Here is a 5,922-nt window from a genome sequence, read left to right on the forward strand (position 1 = left end):
CAACTCTGAACACAGAATTCACACAGTATTTCATGTTTGTATTGATTAGGAAAGGAAACAGATAACTAGGTTCTTTGGGAGATGACAGGTGATCTGGTACCATGCAGAGGGAAGGAAGGGATGGAAAGGGAATTTGTAGTTGTTTTCCTTTTTAAAGACTTCTTTCTGGGCTGGGTGCGGTGGCTTGCACTTGTAATACCAGCACTTTGGGAGGCCGAAGCAGGCGGATCATCTAAGGTCAAGAGTTCGAGATTAGCCTGGCCAACATGGTGAAACTCCGTTTCTACTAAAAATACACAAATTAGCTGGGCATGGTGGCAGGTACCTGTAATCCCAGCTACTCGGGAGGCTGAGGCAGGAGAATTGCTTGACCTGGGAGGCAGAGATTGCAGTGAGCCAAGATCGAGCTACTTGCACTCCAGCCTGGGTGACAGAGCAAGACTCTGTCTCAAAAAATAAAATAAATAAATAAAAAGAAAAACAAAATAAAGACTTCTACCTCAACTAGAGCACAGACTCCATGTGAGAATATCTGACTTTCAGTATCAAATGCTCTCATTTTCTAGTGTCAGATCCTTCATTTGTAGAGGTAAGGCTTTGGCTGTCCTTATACGGCTGCTCCCAGTTCTAAAGTTCTTCCATCTTCTCCGCAGCCATCTCACATGCAGGGCTCTTTAGGGGAGAAAAACTTTATTTTCACAAATCTTACATAGCCCAGGTGCCTGCATGGAGTCACTCTGTCCTTTGAATAAAATTGTCTCAAATAAATGCTTTTGTTATGAAATGAGAGCAACAGAAAACAGAGATGAGGCATTTAACTTCAGCAACCAGAAAAAAACAAAGACAAAAAAAACTGTAAGTAGAAAGTAAGGTGCCTGTAATCCCAGCTACTCAGAAGGCTGAGGCAGGAGAATCACTTGAACCCAGGAGGCAGAGGTTGCAGTGAGCCAAGATCATGCCACTGCACTTCAGCCTGGGTGACAGAGCAAGACTGGGTCTAACAAACAACCCAACAAAACCAAACAAACAAAAAACAGGAGGATGAATTCTTTGCTCAGAAATGTGTACAATCTAAACACAATCTTTACCTTTCTCTCAACTGTCAGTGTCAACACAAATAGGATAGAATCGGAAATGAATAAATTGGAAAGTAATGATACAGCAAGAGTTAGCAAGTAAAATCAAAAGTTGTCCCTTCAAGATATATAAACGTAGGAAAACCTCTGGCAAGACTACCCAACTCCCCCACCGCCGAAAACAATAAAAGAGTAGAAAAGCATTCATCTTTAGGCACAAGAAAGGTACTCACAGATATGAAAGAGGTTGAAGAATTGTAACTAGTGGTACTGGTGCAGCATGTACCTTTCTGGTAGATTTCAATGATTATTAACATGGGCATACTTTATCATTGTAAAAACAATCACCACTCTTGTTCTTCCAGCTACCATGCTTAACAAGGACAATATCGAACTCTCTAGATAACTAAGTAAGTTGCCCAGGACAAAACAAAGATTTGGAAAGGTTTGAACAGACTCTATCTGCACGGTTTCCTTGAGACATGCGAAATGTGTAGGGAACGAGCTTCCTTTGAATATGAGCACACATTTGCCTTCCATGGGATAAGACATGCTTAGTGCAGCTGCTGTCCGAGAGCTCTTTAAGGCAAGACTCACAGTTGAAACTCACTGCCTCATGTTCTTCTATTTGCTTAAAGCTGGCTGAGTTTTTGCAACTGGTACTTCTATTCAATTTGCAGTGTGACACTGCCCTTCTCATTTTCTGTCTTTGTGTTTGCTGATTTTCATTTTTATTGATAGGGGCAGGTGGCAGAAAGCATAAGACCATTGTAAGGAATGGATGTATTTGTGGAGCATTTATTTATGGGTCTTAGTAGATATTAAAACATTTTGGAGGCTGGGCACGGTGGCTCACGCCTGTAATCCCAGCACTTTGGGAGGCTAAGGCGGTCGGATCATGAGATCAGGAGATCGAGACCGTCCTGGCTAACATGGTGAAACCCCACCTCTACTAAAAGTACAAAAAAAATTAACTGGACGTGGTGGCAGGCACCTGTAGTCCCAGCTACTCAGGAGGCTGAGGCAGGAAAATGGTGTGAACCTGGGAGGTGGAGCTTGCAGTGAGCTAAGATCGAGCCACTGCACTCCAGCCTGGTGACAGAGCGAGATTCCATCTCAAAAAACAAACAAGCAAACAAACAAAAACATTTTGGAAAACTACCATCGAGTCACAGCAAAAATAATAGTAGCTTATGTTTATTGAAATGTTCTGTGTTGCAAGAGGGTGCTAAGCAGTTGTTATGTACTAATTAATTTAATCCTCACAACAGCCATAAGAGGTGTAGAGGCTATTATTATCCCCATTTAACAGTTGAGGAGGCAGGGCGCGGTGGCTCAAGCCTGTAATCCCAGCACTTTGGGAGGCTGAGACGGGCGGATCCCGAGGTCAGGAGATCAAGACCATCCTGGCTAACACGGTGAAACCCTGTCTCTACTAAAAAAATACAGAAAACTAGCCGGGCGAGGTGGTGGGCGCCTGTAGTCCCAGCTACTCGGGAGGCTGAGGCAGGAGAATGGCGTAAACCCGGGAGGCGGAGCTTGCAGTGAGCTGAGATCCGGCCACTGCACTCCAGCCTGGGCGACAGAGCGAGACTCCGTCTCAAAAAAAAAAAAAAAAAAAAAGTTGAGGAAACTGAGGCACATGGAAATTAAATAATTTTCCTGAGGTTACATAGCATAATCAAGATTTAAACTTGGGCAGGTTGGCACCAGAGACTGTACTCTTAACCATTATATTATTGCAGTGTAATTTTGAAAGAATGATGAATCATGAATTATAGAAAAATATTGTTTATATTTTACAGCGGTAAAGTCCTTCTTTCTTTCTTTTTTTTTTTTTGAGACTGAATTTCACTTTTGTTGCCCAGGTTGGAGTGCAATGACATGATCTCGGTTCACCACAACCTCTGCCTCCTGGGTTCAAGCCATTCTCCTACCTCAGCCTCCCGAGTAGCTGGGACTACAGGCATGCACCACCACACCCGGCTAATTTTGTAATTTTAGTAGAGAGAGGGTTTCTCCATGCTGGTCAGGCAGGTCTAGAACTCCCGACCTCTGGTGATCCACCTGCCTCGGCCTCCCAAAGTGTTAGTGAGCCATTGCACCCGGCCTAGAGTGGTAAAGCCTTTTTAAGCAATTGCTGAAATTAAAAACTTGGGCATGGCAAAAGACACCATAAATAAAAGACAAATGACTGGGAGATAATGTATGTAACATATAGACAGATTAATATCTTTTATATACAAACAACTTTTCTAAACTGATATGACAATAATAAATCAATAGAAAAAATGGGCACAAGATAAAATATGCCATTTTAGAGGAGAAATACAAAAGACCAGTAAATATATGAAAAGATGTTGAATCTCAATAATAATTAATTAGCAAGACACCACTTTTCAACTAAAAAACTAAAAAAATTTCTGACAAAAACTAAAAAAATTTCTAACATCTGGTGTTGTGATAATGCAGGCAGATAGTCAGTCACTCTCATACATCACTGGTGGACTTCCCTGGAGTGTATTTGGCAATGTCTACTACAATTAAAAAAAAAAAAAATCTACTCTGAAACCTGCAAAGTCACTTCCTGTCATTATTCCACAGGAATACTTAATTACTCATGCATAATTCATTCATGCACAATCAATTCAGTTCACAATTACAAAACGTGTTACATTGTTTTGTACAAGTAGCACTGTTGGTAATAGCAAAAAAGTGAAATGCATCAAGATAGGCTAGTTAAATTAATTATGGTACTTCCATACAAAGGAATATTATGTTGCTATTAAAGGATGAGGTTACTCTATTTCCAGACTTGTTGTCCTTGCTATATTGATTGGTCAAAATAAAACAAAAATAAGTTGCAAAACAATACGTCTACCATGACCTTATCCTGGTATAAAGAAAAACTGTAGGCCAGGCACGGCGGTTCACACCTGTAATCCCAGCACTTTGGGAGGCTGAGGCGGGTGGATCACAAGGTCAGGAGTTCAAGACCAGCCTGACCAAGATGGTGAAACTTTGTCTCTACTAAAAATATAAAAATTAGCCGGGCGTGGTGGCATGTGCCTGTAGTCCCAGCTACTCGGGAGGCTGAGATAGGAGAATTGCTTGAATCCGGGAGGCGGAAGTTGCAGTGAGCTGAGATCTCGCCATTGCACTCCAGCCTGGGTGACAGAGCTAGAGTCTGTCTCAAAAAAGAAAAAGAAAAAAAAGATTATTGGCCAAATACTTGCTCTCATTCCCTCCCCTAAAATAGTCATTGGTGGCTCTAGCTTGTCACCATATTGCTAACCCACTGTCTCTTCTTGTCTCTGTTTTCTTTTACAAGCAAATGTGAAACTTCCCCAACTTTCTGTTCATTTCTTCTGGATAGCAATTCAGTGCTACTGTTGTCATCCCTTCTTCTCAATACATTTTCGATACTAACTCATCTTGTAGATTAATGTATCAATTAGGATTAGGTTAAATTGTACGTGACAGAAAACCCCCAAGCAGTGGTGGGCTGTGCAAGATGTAAGTTGATTTTTCCCTACTGTGCAAATGAAACCAAGAGGTAGGTGCTCCAAGGCTGGTACAGCAGCAGTGTTATCTTCAGGGACTCAGCTTTCTTCTCTCTTGTTCCTCCGAGCTCAACTTGTGACTTTCATTTCATAGTTCAAGTTGGCCGCTCAAACTCAAGCACCTAAGAGGGAAAGGACAAAGAAGAAGTCCGGGCACGGTGGCTCACATCTGTTAGTCCCAGCACTTTGGGAGGCTGAGGCGGGTGGATCACAAGGTCAGGAGTTCAAGACCAGCCTGGTCACATGGAAGATAATGTATGTAACATATAGACAGATTATTAATATCTTTTATATACAAACAACTTTTGTGAAACCCCGTCTCTACTAAAAAGCTACCAGTGTGGTGGCACACACTGGTAGTCCCAACTACTCTGGAGGCTGAGGCAGGAGAATCACTTGAACCCAGGTGGCGGAGGTTGTGGTGAGCTGAGATCATGCTACTGCACTCCAGCCTGTGCAACAGAGCAAGACTGTCTCCAAAAAAAGAGAAAGGACAAAGAAGAGAGTACTTCCCATTAAAGACGTTCCTGGGATTGCCTGGAGGTTGCTTACACCCCATTAGTCAAGACTTAGCCACATGACTACATTCAGCTGAAAAAAAGATTGGAAACAATAACCTTTGTTATTGGCTACAGTGCTCAGTTGAAAATTATGTACTGTTGCTAATGAAAGAGATTTTGGGGGATAGTCAGCAGTCTCTAACACAACTAACAATGTTTTACCTTGCACACAAGGAAAGGCTTTTCAGGCTGATACAAGAACATGCGCAGAGACAGGAAAATGTGTTCATGTGCCTCGAACAGGACATGGGTGGAAGGTCGGGCTAGAAAGAGAGGCAGATGCCATGTTGGGAAAGGCTTTGAGGGTTAGGCTGAGAAGTTTGCTTTTGTCCTGTAGGCAGTAGGGAGCCAAACAGATCCTTCTATTTGGTATAAATCCTTTGAGGGATTTAAACTAATTGCTTGTCTGAGTTCATTTTATTTATTTATTTTGAGACAGGGTCTCACTTTGTCACCCAGGCTGGAGTGCAGTGGCGGGAACACAGCTCACTGCAGCCTCCACCTCCCAGGCTCAAGCGATCCTTCCACTTCAGTGGCCCAAGAAGCTGAGACTGCAGGTGCACGCCACCACGCCTGGCTAAATTTTGTGTGTGTGTGTGTGTGTGTATATACATATATATATATTTTTTAATTTTTATTTATTTATTTATTTTGTAGAGACGGAGTTTCGCCATGTTGCCCAGGCTGGTCCATTATATATATATATATATATATATATATATA

The sequence above is a fragment of the Rhinopithecus bieti genome, unplaced genomic scaffold (genome assembly GCF_001698545.2).
Source record: "Rhinopithecus bieti isolate Rb0 unplaced genomic scaffold, ASM169854v2 scaffold_2339, whole genome shotgun sequence".
Lineage (NCBI taxonomy): Eukaryota > Metazoa > Chordata > Mammalia > Primates > Cercopithecidae > Rhinopithecus > Rhinopithecus bieti.